Below are 13,186 nucleotides of genomic sequence, written 5' to 3' on the forward strand. Positions count from 1 at the left end.
TTTTAACACTACATTAGTGTAAAAAACGCACTTATATTATGGGACGAAGGGAGTACTAGTTACCTATATAGTAGTAATACACATGGTTAGGTTGCTGTCATGCCATCCTTCTGTGTTTGTCATTAGATGGGTGAAGCGTTCGAGTGGCCTAGATAGACTGAACTGAACATGCTTAGAAGAAGGCAGGCGCTGACGTTTCATTCGCATGGCATTCAGACACAAAATTTTGGGGCTATACACATTGGCCCTGTTTGATCCCGAAGTTAGAGTTAGTTTTAGTTAGTTAGGGTTCAAATAACCCAAAAGGATCCAAACATGATGGATTAGTTTGGGTTAGTTGGATCTAACCCATCCCAAAAAACTAGCCCACACTAGAGGAGCTTATTTGGGTTAGTTTTTCTGGGCCCACTAAAAAATAGTAAAAAAACTTACCCCTCCCGCACCAGATCCCTCCTCCCCACCCACCTCGCACGACTCCTCCCCATCGCGCCGCTCGCCCAAGCGCAGCGCCACGCCGCGCCGCCGGAACCCCGGGAGCACCCTCCTGCGGCCCCGCTCGCCCTCCTCCAGCCGCCCTCGCCCTCCTCCGGCCGCCGCTCGCGCCGCTCCCTCCTCACCGGTCGCGAGAGGGGTGAGTTCGAGGGTTCCTTCTATCTGTCTCACAGCCATATTTCGCTCATGTGCTCTGGTTGCTCTGGTTGCTAGATGGCCAATCTATTTCATGAATTTATGTAATTTCGTTCATGTGCTCTGGTTGCTAGATGGCCAATCTATTTCATGAATTTCCTTAAGAAGGAAGACTATTATACATGCAATGTTGAGTGTGCTTTGTGCTATTGTTTAGATTCAGGTGGTGAAGGAAAGCAAACCTTCATGCTTATTATTGTCCTAATTAAGTGACTTGTGATGCTTGGATTTTATAGGATACTTTGTACCTCAATTCCTTCTGCTGTGTTTCGTTTTATACTATCATTGCTAAATGGTTGCAATACAGGCATGTGAAGAAAGGTGGGGGCTGAGGTTGTTCTTTGTTATTTCTATTTACTTACATTGCTTTGCCTAAAATGAAGGTACTCCTGTCCTGTGTATCACAATCGTTGTTATAAAATGCTTATGTAAAAGTGGAACCGCATGCTTGTTATTCAGTATACTATGTATCAGTACCTCCTGAGTAATTGATGATCGTGCCAGCTTTTGGGGTTCAGCTATTGATATATCAGTACCTTCTATGTATAGCTGTTTGTCGCAGAAGTTGGTTATCTTAACCTATATATTTTATCCATCTTTTTGTGTGATCCCTGATATTACTCCGGTCTCCTTACTCTCTTCTTTCTGCGTGTTTCCATTGCGCTTTCCTGTATGTGCTACTGATTCTTCTCTTCTGATGCAAGTAGTATAGCTTGGAGCACAGCACACGCGATGGATGGAGACGGCTTCGACGTGTGGGGTTCGCAGCCATCGGCAAGCGGCCCTGCTACCCATGCCGGTCTCGACCTCAACTCGCAAGCGCCGGTGTCGGAGGGGTTCCCGTGGCTTGGGCTCTACGGAGCCTTTCTCCAGAGCGACGATGACGAGCTCCTCCCTGGGCGCGTCAGGGGCTCCGGGCTCCCTCCCTATCGCCCAACAATTTGGAGTAGTTGGGAAGTGTGTGTTAAGATGTTGAACCTATTTAAATTGTTGTATGTTGAACCTATCATGTGTTTGTGAGGTGTTGAACTATTATTTGTGTTGAACCAACTTTGTTTTATCTGCGGGCTGAATTAATTTCATTTGCTTACATTCCTTCAAGTTTTATGCTATGTGTTGACGATTTGTTACATGTGTTGAAGCAGGAAGAAGATCATGTCCCCATGACTGAGGAAGAAGAATATGCGGGAGGAGGCCACACAAGAGCCGGCCACACCAAATCCGGCAGGAAATAGGGTCCAAACTAGCCAAATGATTGAGAAAGAGCATTTATTGTCAATCTAACCTTGCCATCCAAACACCACTTTGGTTAGAGTTAGTTCAGGGTTAGAATCTAACTCTAACCTCTAATTGAGTTAGAGTATCCAAACATGGCCATTGATATATCTCACAGGTGGAGACACTGGTTCGATAGCGACCACACGAACATAAAGATGACAAGACGATAAGAGATTAGATATCGATCTGGGATCTTGTTTGCTTAGCTCAATTTTGGAGGGTTGATATAGTTCACAGGTGGACACTGTTGGGGAACGTAGTAATTTCAAAAATTTCCTACGCACACGCAAGATCATGGTGATGCATAGCAACGAGAGGGGAGAGTGTTGTCTACGTACCCTCGTAGACCGTAAGCGGAAGCGTTATATCAACGCGGTTGATGTAGTCGTACGTCTTCACGATCCGACCGATCCAAGTACCGAAAGCACGGCACCTCCGAGTTCTGCACACGTTCAGCTCGATGACGTCCCCGCCTTCTCGATCCAGCAAGAGGGGCAAAGTAGTAGATGAGTTCCGGCAGCACGACGGCGTGGTGACGGTGTTGGTGAAGAACAATCTCCGCAGGGCTTCGCCTAAGCACTACGAAAACTATGACGGAGGATAAACTAAAGGGGACGGGGTTGCCGGCACACGGCTTGGTGTTTCTTGATGTGTCTTGGGTGCTAGCCCTGCCCCTCTATTTATATGTTGAGCCTTGGGGTCAAAACTTCGAGTAAAAGCCTCCACAAAGTCGGTTTCACCCGAAAGGCAAGAGTCCTTCTCGGACTCCAGGGCCAGACGCCAGGGTTCCCGGCGTCTGGGCCCAGACGCCAGGGACCCTGGCGTCTGGCCCCTGGACTCTGCAAAACTTCCTTTTGCGCTTTCCAAAAACCTCGTGGGCTTTCCCCTTTGACCCAGATAAAGTGTTCTCGTGCCAAAACATTTCGGGAAACATCCGGAACCCCTTCTGATGGATTCCGGAACCTTTCCGGAGATCAAACACTACTATCCACGTATCAATCTTTACTTCCGGACCATTCCGGAGTTCCTCGTCATATCCGTGATCTCATCCAAAACTCCGAACAACATTCGGTCACCAACATACATAACTCATAGTACTATATCGTCAACGAACGTTAAGCGTGCGGACCCTACGGGTTCGAGAACTATGTAGACATGACCGAGACACCTCTCTGGTCAATAACCAATAGCGGGACCTGGATGCCCATATTGGCTCCTACATATTCTACGAAGATCTTTATCGGTCAGACCGCATAACAACATACGTTGTTCCCTTTGTCATCGGTATGTTACTTGCCCGAGATTCGATCGTCGGTATCTCAATACCTAGTTCAATCTCATTACCGGCAAGTCTCTTTACTCGTTCTGTAATACATCATCCCGCAACTAACTCATTAGTTGCAATGCTTGCAAGGCTTATAGTGATGTGCATTACCGAGTGGGCCCAGAGATACCTCTCCGACAATCGGAGTGACAAATCCTAATCTCGAAATACGCCAACCCAACAAGTACCTTCGGAGACACCTGTAGAGCACCTTTATAATCACCCAGTTACGTTGTGACGTTTGGTAGCACACAAAGTATTCCTCCGGTAAACGGGAGTTGCATAATCTCATAGTCATAGGAACATGTATAAGTCATGAAGAAAGCAATAGCAACATACTAAACGATCAAGTGCTAAGCTAACGGAATGGGTCAAGTCAATCACATCATTCTCTAATGATGTGATCCCGTTAATCAAATGACAACTCATGTCTATGGCTAGGAAACCTAACCATCTTTGATTCAACGAGCTAGTCAAGTAGAGGCATACTAGTGACACTCTGTTTGTCCATGTATTCACACATGTATTATGTTTCCAGTTAATACAGTTCTAGCATGAATAATAAACATTTATCATGAAATAAGGAAATAAATAATAACTTTATTATTGCCTCTAGGGCATATTTCCTTCAGACACACTGGTTATAGGTAGTGACCGCACGAACATAAAGATGACAAGACGATAAGGGAACTAGCTAGATCAGATGTCGATTGGGCTAGCTTATAATTAGCTCCATTCCAAAATGAAATGGTTGGTCCAGTGTATGCATCATGCACGCATCCAATCCAAGGCTGTGTATCAGTGTATGTATGTATGGCCACGCACAAAGTAGGAGTAGGCACGTCGTCGTCCAGATTCATTCATTCATTCATCATTAGACATAAAATGATCCCGAAAGAGAATAATTAATGTTGAGACAACAATTAGGTGGCAACCGAGTGAACGGTCCCAGCTGATGCTCAAATTAAACCCTGACCCAACCAATCATCCAACCTCACGTAACTATATACGCACATGTATATACATGTGCGTGCATGCATGCATGGAAAAAATATACTCGTATGTGTAATCCGCCCGGACAAAACATATGACTCAAATTGGCAACCAAGACCACCCACAACCGCCGATCGAACCGCATCCGCATGTGCGGGTGACGGGATGACATGCGTGACATAAAGGCATGTACAATGATTGATAAGATAGTCTTATCTTAAGTCTTGCATGTAATTTAGAGATGATAAAAAAAGGAGTCTATAATGGGTCATCTCTTAGCCTTATCTTCAATAACTAGCTATTCCTAAAAACGTGGTGAGACATATTGTGTTAAGAGATCATCTCTTGTCTTTTCTTAAATAAGAGGAGACAAGCCTTTTCTTATGAGTTCTCTCTCCTCCTCATCATCATTTCTCCTACGCGGAACTCCTAAGATAACATCATTGTACATGCCCTAAGCCATTTTACCCAAGATCTGACGTGGTCGGAGGGGGTACTATGGGACCTCAGTATATAAATTAACAAAATACTCATCCTGAGAGGTTAACATGGTGGGGTATGCCGCATGATAGCCAGATTGTTTGTTTGTTTTGTTTGGACATGCATGCATGATGAATTGGAGAGGACGGGCTAGCTACAATTTGGGTGGGCACACACAACACACCGAGATAGATTCAGAGATTGGAATGGGTGGTAGTTAAAGCTCACACGAGACACGATACGGCAACATGCATCTGCTACAGGAGTTTGCTGGCGAGCTTGTGGTGTTGGTCGCCTGGCCGGAGCTGGCTTAGCGGTAATGATTGAGAAGGGACACGATAAATTTGGAAAAGGTGTGGGTGTGGCCAGCCACGGGCAGGCAATCATGTGTGCCAGGGGAAACAGGACAGACAAATTAAACACCCGGTGGCATGGCCGGACAATGAGATCGCCCACTGCGTGCTCTCTCGTGCTCTTGTCATCCATGGTGCAAAAAGGCTTAACGGCTACTGGTGGTGCTAATCACCAGCGCCCCATCCGTCTGATTAACAGTTTCAGTCCGTCTCGAGGGCTGCCGGTGAAAATGCATGCATGCATGCATGGCCAGGTTGCTTTGCTTTCTTCCGTCGCTCATGGCCGGCCACGACGCCGCCACCGGCCCGCTCTATCTAATTTAGGGCATTTCCAAGAGCTTTCATTCATCAAATGACGTTATCTATTTGTTCGCGGACCTACTTGTCCGGATACCCAACGGTGTTCCTCAATTGTCCCAACATTCAAACATAGTCATACACGCTAGCAACATTCGAACATAGCAAACATACCTTAATTCAAACTATATTTAAATATGGCTGAACTAATGGACAACCACGTAGCCGAAGTGGAGGCGAAGCTCGAAGGAGTTGGGGCGGCCACCGCTCCCATTGTTGTCGTCTAACCCGTTCCCAGTCACCATCTGGGCAACATCTGAAATTGGCCGCGGAGGCGCTTTCTCATAGGAGGGATTCTGCCTTGGCGGTGCGTCATGCTCGGAGGCCACGATACCCTTCTCAAGCGCGACGTTGCTCTCCTCCGTGGTCTAGGAACCGGTGGAGTGCCCATTCAATCCCGAGCTCCTCGTTCTCAAGGATATCTCCCGACGGCACCGGCGAGGATGTCGGGTCATGGAGGGGATAAAAGGGGGTAGTGGATGGGGGTAGGTTGCTGAGTCGATGTGGTGGGCAATACGGTCATCCCCCACTCTCTTTTTTTGTGCAAGAAATTTTCAATCTATTCTTCATTTGTTATGACAATACAGAGGATAGCAAACGTAACAAACATTACAACCGGGTCCATAGGCCACTTAGTGACAACTACAAACATTTGAGTGAGTTGTATGTTCATTTGACATCAAAGTGGAGTATTTCCAATAATCCGGACTGTCGGGGCAGAGTAGAAGTGTATGTTGGAGACCCATTTTTATTCCGACAAATAGGTGCTCCCTCCTTTCCGCTTTAGAGGGCTCGTCTAAAAAAATTCAGATTTCATTATATTAGGCTCATTTTGAGTCCAAATTAAGTTAAAGTGCTTTGAGTCCGACGCCACATTTGATTCATAGAAATGAGAGAGGGGGATTAGTTGTCATGCATGCATCTTATTCTACGTGCACCATGGAAGTCCAATTAGAGTAGGAAACAGGAAAGTCCATTGAAGATGTGGCATACGCATTCATATGTTCGTCCCCATCAGAAGAAGAAAAAAGCAACAGACATACATTGCTGCAAAATTTACAATTTATTTTTACCTACTCCCTCTGTTCATTTCTATAAGACTTTTAGATAAGACAACACACAAAATAGTTCAATGTGAGTTGTCCAAAACGTCTTATAAAAAAGAACGGGGGGAGTAATGTTGTTGGAATATACTCCGTGTCGGAAAATAAGACTTTTTTGCTAGACAAAAACGTCTTATATTTTGCGATAGAGGAAGGATTTTTTTAATAAGAAACTATGGCAGATCCGACATGTTGCATTGCGTGGGGGCATGCATGCATGCCCACGGTGCTTTCCGCGTTGCCGTTGCCACTCTCGCGGCAAATTTGACAATTTTGACCTGGAAACGAAATAAATTCACAGAATGAACTGGGTGCGAAACTATTTCACACCCCTAACCCTTTTGTGTAGCGCCCGCCACGCCGGCGCCACACCCTACGGTGCAGCGCCTAGCTCCGGGGCATTGCACCTCTGTCCACCGTGGCAGCCCACGGGCCCGCACCCAGCAGTGCAACGCCTCCGAGCTAGGCGCTGCACCTGTAATGTGCAGCGCCTAGCCGCTAGGCGTTGCACGTCTAATGTGCAGCGCCTAGCGGCTAGGCGCTGCACTGTGACTTATCCAGCCACTTGGCTGGGCCCCCCTCCCCCACCCCCCCCCCCCCAACCACACACTCTCTCACTCTCTCCCCGAGCTTTGCCCCCTCTCCCACTCTCCCCCCCTCTCAAATCTTCTTCCAAATCTTGCAAATTTGAAGAATTTGTCCGTGGATTTCGAAGTCAAACACTCCCTCAAGGTAATAATCGCCGATCCCCTTTTTTTGATCGAAGTAAAGTTCTCCCATTGCTCATTTGTTGGTAGTTAGGGGAAACCCTAGTTTTGTTTGGATCTAGAGATTTGCATGGAGATGTGAGATGTTTGTTTGCCAATATCTATGATTAGGCTTTGTTAGTATGCTAGGGTTATTCTTATGGGTGTTCTTATGTTGGTGCTAGGGTTAGGTTTAGGGCTAGGGTTATGGTTATGGTTAGGGTTAGGGTTATGGTTAGGGTTAGGGTTGTTGTTTCATATATATATTAGGGTTTGTAATCGGTGTTAATCCATGGATTAGTACTCATGGAAGCAATGTTACCTTGTGTTCATTGCTTATAGGGATGGGAAGAACATGTGTGTTTGTTCATCATGGGGACAAAGACGCCTTTTTGAAAGGCAATAAAGAACCGGACCCGGATGAGTTTGACATGGTGTTTGATAGTAGTCCTAGATATGCGGAGCTCTTGCAACAAGTTAGGAAAGATTTGAATTGGATGGACCCTAGTGATATCATTGAGTTGGAGGGAAGGCATAATGTTGGTTTTGGAATGCACATCCATTGGAAGACAATGCGTGTAAACTTGGAGCAACGTTGGGTTGCATACAAGGAGACGGTGGCCGAATCACTAGACAAGGCTCTTGAGTTATTTGCAACGAAGAAGGTTGATTCAAGTTTGCATTTGGACTTGAACCGGAACCCCTCCCCTTTGGTTGCTAGTAGCCCCCCATCCTTGAAGCGAGATGAAATTGTTGAACCTCTTTTGACCCAAGAAGTGAGGCCAACATTGAGCCCGTATAGAAACAACCAAGATGAATCTTTGCAAGAGGACAATGATGAGTATGCGGACGATGACAATGAAGTTGATCTCCATGACAACAATGTGGGTGATCTCGACAAATATCATTTGCAAGAGACAATGGACCATTCCATCCCTTTTTCCCGTGCATATGCATCGGACTCGGATGACGATGGTCCCGATGAACAAGTTGATGCGGAGGGGTTCACGGTGAAGGAGGCCGAAGCTTTCGAGAAGGTATTTGGTCGGGATCATCGGACTACATTGTTCAAGGATGTTAGTCTCGCGGATGAAGCCGTGGTAGATGGTGGCCAATGTGTACCTCTTGGGGTTAGGCCAAGCTCTCACCGTGATTTGGTAGACGACAAGAACCGGATTGCTAAAGGTTCTAAGTTCGACAGCTTGTTGGATTTGAAGATGTGGCTCGACAACTACTCGGTTACGCATTACCGTCCACACAAGGTGGTGCACTCGGACGTCAATGTGCGCTACACGGTTGCATGTGCATGTGAAGATGAAAAGGAGGTCCAACTTGGACTTACAAGAGCCCGTGGTGGTGGTAGAGGTCGTGGAAAGGAGGTCCAACAAGGAGTGGCAAGACGCCGTGGCGGTTGTCCGTGGATTGTGCGTGCAAGACCATGGAAAGAAGGTCCTACTTGGCATGTAGTGAGTTGTGTGCCAACTCACATGTGCCAAGGCAAAAGGGTGGATGGCAAGATTGTGTCCGAAGACCACAAACAACTCACGTCCGAGTTCATCGCTTACAGGCTCTCCAACTCAATATCCACACTTCCAACAATGAGCGTCCAACATGTCCTTGACCTTGTGAAAGCCATCTTTCATTACAAGGTGAAATACGGCAAGGCATGGAAGGCGAAGCAAGCCGCATTTAAGATGTTGTATGGTACATGGGAGGAAGCATACAACCGAATCCCTAGGTTGTTGTTAGCCATGGCCGCGACAAACCCGGGCATGGTTCATGTGGTCGAGCCTCATGGGCACCAAACAACGGTTCATGAAGGAAGGAAAGTCAGAGTATTTGGCCGTGCTTTTTGGGCGTTCGAGCAATGTGTGAGGGCTTTCGAACATTGTAGGCCGGTCATCGCAATTGATGGCACGTTCTTGACCGGACAATACAAGGGCACCTTGTTGGTTGCGATAGCAACTGATGCCAATAACCGGGTGTTGCCATTGGCATTTGCTTTGGTTGAGGTGGAAAACAATGACAACTGGGAGTGGTTTCTGCATCTTTTGAGGACGAAGGTGTTACCCGCTCAAAGGGAAATTTGTGTCATATCGGATCGGAATCAAGGAATTCTTAACGCCGTGGAGATTGACATTCCCGGGCATGCTCCGTTGCACCATCGCTGGTGCAAGAGGCACTTTTGTTCGAACTTCTATAGGGCATGTGGCCTTAAGGAGTTGGCCGATGATCTTCAAGATTGTTGTCTCGCTTTCTCCGATAAGCGCTTCGCCACTTTGTACAACAAATTGCTCGCACACAAAAAACTTGATCCCAGGGGTCAAGAGTTTCTCAATAGGCACATTCAATACCGGAACAAGTGGGCATGTGCTTTTGATGAAGATGGCCGGAGATACGGTCAAATGACAAGCAATATGGCCGAATGCTTCAATAGGGTGCTCAAAGGTGCACGTGGATTACCCGTGACGGCAATAGTTCAATACACATTTGACAAGATGAATGCGTACTTTGTAAAGTACTCGATGGAAACCGATGCACAGATAGCGGGTGAGAACCCACGGAAGTACAAGTACAAGTTCCCACCCAAAGTTGATGAATGGTTGCTATTTCAATCACGGAAGGCGGACTCAGAAGAAGCTATATTATATGACAATGAAGAGTGGAAGTACGAAGTGAAAGAGCCAGGAGGAACCACAAATGATGGCCGGCAACATGGAGGTCGGGCTTTCAAGGTGTCGTTAACACAATGTGATTGCTCTTGTGGGAGGCCATTGTTGCTTCATCTCCCATGCTCACATTTGTATGCTGCCGGCCGCGTTAGGAATGTGGACATCAATCACCCACGCACCATGAGGGAGTCGGAGTTCTCAATCATGACGGTCAAGAAAACATGGGCTCCCCGCTTTCACCCATACTTTGACCAATCACAATGGCCGGAGTATCATGGAGTTCAACTGTGGCCGGATCCGGAGTTGAAGGTTGTTAAACGGGGTAGACGTAAGACAAAGCGTCTTAGAGGCGACATGGACGGATGGGGCCATGGTGGGCGCCGCGAAGCGGGCAACGACCAATTCCAAGAGCCTCGTGAGAGCTCCCGTTGTGGGGAGTGCAAAGGTCATGGCCACAACAAAAGAAAATGTACCAAACCAAGGAAAAGGTCCAAGAAAAATGATGCAAGCACAAGCCAACATGGAGCTACACAAGGGAGCCAACCAAGTGGTAGCCAACCTAGTGATAGCCAACCTAGTGGTAGCCAACAAGTGCCAAGCCAACCAAGTGGTAGCCAACAAGTGCCAAGGCAACCAAGTGGTAGCCAACAAGTGCCTAGCCAACCAAGTGTTAGCCAACCTAGTGGTAGCCAACAAGTGCCAAGGCAACCAAGTGGTAGCCAACAAGTGCCTAGCCAACCAAGTGTTAGCCAAAGAGGATCTAGGCAACAAAGAGGTCGGCAACTTGGACTTACAAGAGGCCGTGGTGGTGGTAGAGGTGGTGGTGGTGGTCTCGGCCGTGGTGGTGGAAGAGCTCGACGTGGTGGTAATGGCCGTGGTGATGGTCTCGGCCTTGGCGATGGTCTTGGCCTTGGTGGTGGACTTGGCCGTGGTGATGGACAACCGCAAGTTCGTTATAGAGGAATGTTTGGATACCTAGATGGACCGTTTCCGTATGTTCCTCACTAACTATAATGTATCATATGTTCTTGTTTTTTCATATGTTCTTCTTTTTCATATGTGCTTCCATTTGTTCTTATTGTCCTTACTAACCATTATGTTCCACTCATTGTAGGTATGGCGGCTTCCCAACCCAACAAACCAACGATGAAGGAGGATGGCGAAGATGAGATGGCCGGATGGTGGGAGAAGGCTGCGAAGAAGCTTAGAGAGGAGGATGCAGCCAAGCTAAAGAAGAAGAAGGAAGAGGAGCTTGAGAAGGAGAGGAACCGAAAACAGAGTGCGGCAAATGCGATGCGCGCTAGGGAGCAAGCGTTGATGAGGAAAGTTGAGGAGGCACAGAAGAAGCGTCAACAGGATTTTGAAGAAAGAACCATGAAGCTTTGGGCAATTGCAGCTGAAAAAGAAAGGAGGGACAATCAGATATTCATGGAGAGGGTGGTTAAGGAGGCTCACCTCATAAGAAAAAGGGAGGAGGAAGAGGAAGAAGAGAGGAAGAAGAAGAAGGGAAAGGGGCCTTGCTCTACGCAATAGAGCTATGTCTCCTCTTCTATTTGGTTGTGAACTACTATGTCTCCAATGTGATTTGGTTGTGAACTACTATGTGCCGTGCACTACTATGTCTCCTCCTCGATTTGGTTGTGTGAACTACTATGTGCGGTGAACTACTATGTCTCCAATGTGATTTGGTTGTGAACTACTATGTGCCGTGCACTACTATGTCTCCTCCTCGATTTGGTTGTGTGAACTACTATGTGCGGTGAACTACTATGTCTCCTCCTTGATTTGGTTGTAAGAACTACTATGTGTCGTGAAGTACTATGTGTTATGAACTACTATGTGTCGTGAAGTACTTGGGCGCTGCTATCTACCATGTGGCGCCTAGCTGCTGTGGCTCTCTGGGTAGCTAAAAAATTCACTAAGTCCAAGTCCAAGTGCCTCAAACTGTAAAGTACCTTCTGTTCTGGCTGCATAGCTACAGACCAGTGCAGCGCCTAGCTAGGAGGTGCCACACTGTACAGTGCAGCGCCTGGGGGCTAGGCGCTGCACAAACACTTAGCGAATTTTTTGCCTGAAACTGGAGGCATACCTTCTGTTGCTTGCTGGATACCTACAGACATGTGCAGCGCCTAGCTCGGAGGCGCCGCACTCTATAGTGCAGCGCTTGCGAGCTAGGCGTTGCACTATAGAGTGCGGCGCCTCCAAGCTAGGCGCTGCACATGTCTGTAGCTATCCAGAAAAGCAACAGAAGTTTGGCTAGTTACAGACATGTGCAGCGCCTAGCAAGGAGGCGCCACACTCTATAGTGCAGCGCCTGAGAGCTAGGCGTTGCACTATAGAGTGCGGCGCCTCCAAGCTAGGCGCCGCACATGTCTGTAGCTACCCAGAAAAGGAACAGAAGTTTGGCTAGTTACAGACATGTGCAGCGCCTAGCACGGAGGCGCCACACTCTATAGTGCAGCGCCTGAGAGCCAGGCGTTGCACTGTAGAGTGCGGCGCCTCCAAGCTAGGCGCTGCACATGTCTGTAGCTACCCAGAAAAGGAACAGAAGTTTGGCTAGTTACAGACATATGCAGCGCCTAGCTTGGAGGCGCCACACTCTATAGTGCAGTGCCTGCGAGCTAGGCGTTGCACTGTAGAGTGCGGCGCCTCCAAGCTAAGCGCTGCACATGTCTGTAGCTATCCAGAAAGCAACAGAAGTTTGGCTAGTTACAGGCATATGCAGCGCCTAGCTTGGAGGCGCCACACTCTATAGTGCAGCAGCGCCTAGCACGCAGGCGTTGCACTGTAGTGTGTGGCGCCTGCGTGCTAGGCGCTGCACAAACACTTAGCAATTTTTTGCCTGAAACTTGAGGCCTACCTACTGTGCCTCCTCCCCCCTCTACTGGGTCTTTTTCAGCCACATTTCAACAACTAGTATAACAAACATTCAGGTACGACATCATTTCTCCAAGTATAACAATTAGTATAAGAAACAAAGGGTTCACAAAAGACATCATTTCATAGAAAGGACCATCACAATAAGTTCCAGTTTACCATAGAGCTACCACCACTCCAAGTTCAACGACATAAAAGGTACGATCACTCCAAGTTCAACGACATAACAAATCGCACTCGAAGTTCAACATTATAAAAAAACTAAGATGACTAGTGCTTTCCACGCTTGCTGGGTCCTCCCCCCCTCTTGACGCTT

This window comes from Aegilops tauschii, chromosome 1 (assembly GCF_002575655.3).
Source record: "Aegilops tauschii subsp. strangulata cultivar AL8/78 chromosome 1, Aet v6.0, whole genome shotgun sequence".
NCBI lineage: Eukaryota > Viridiplantae > Streptophyta > Magnoliopsida > Poales > Poaceae > Aegilops > Aegilops tauschii.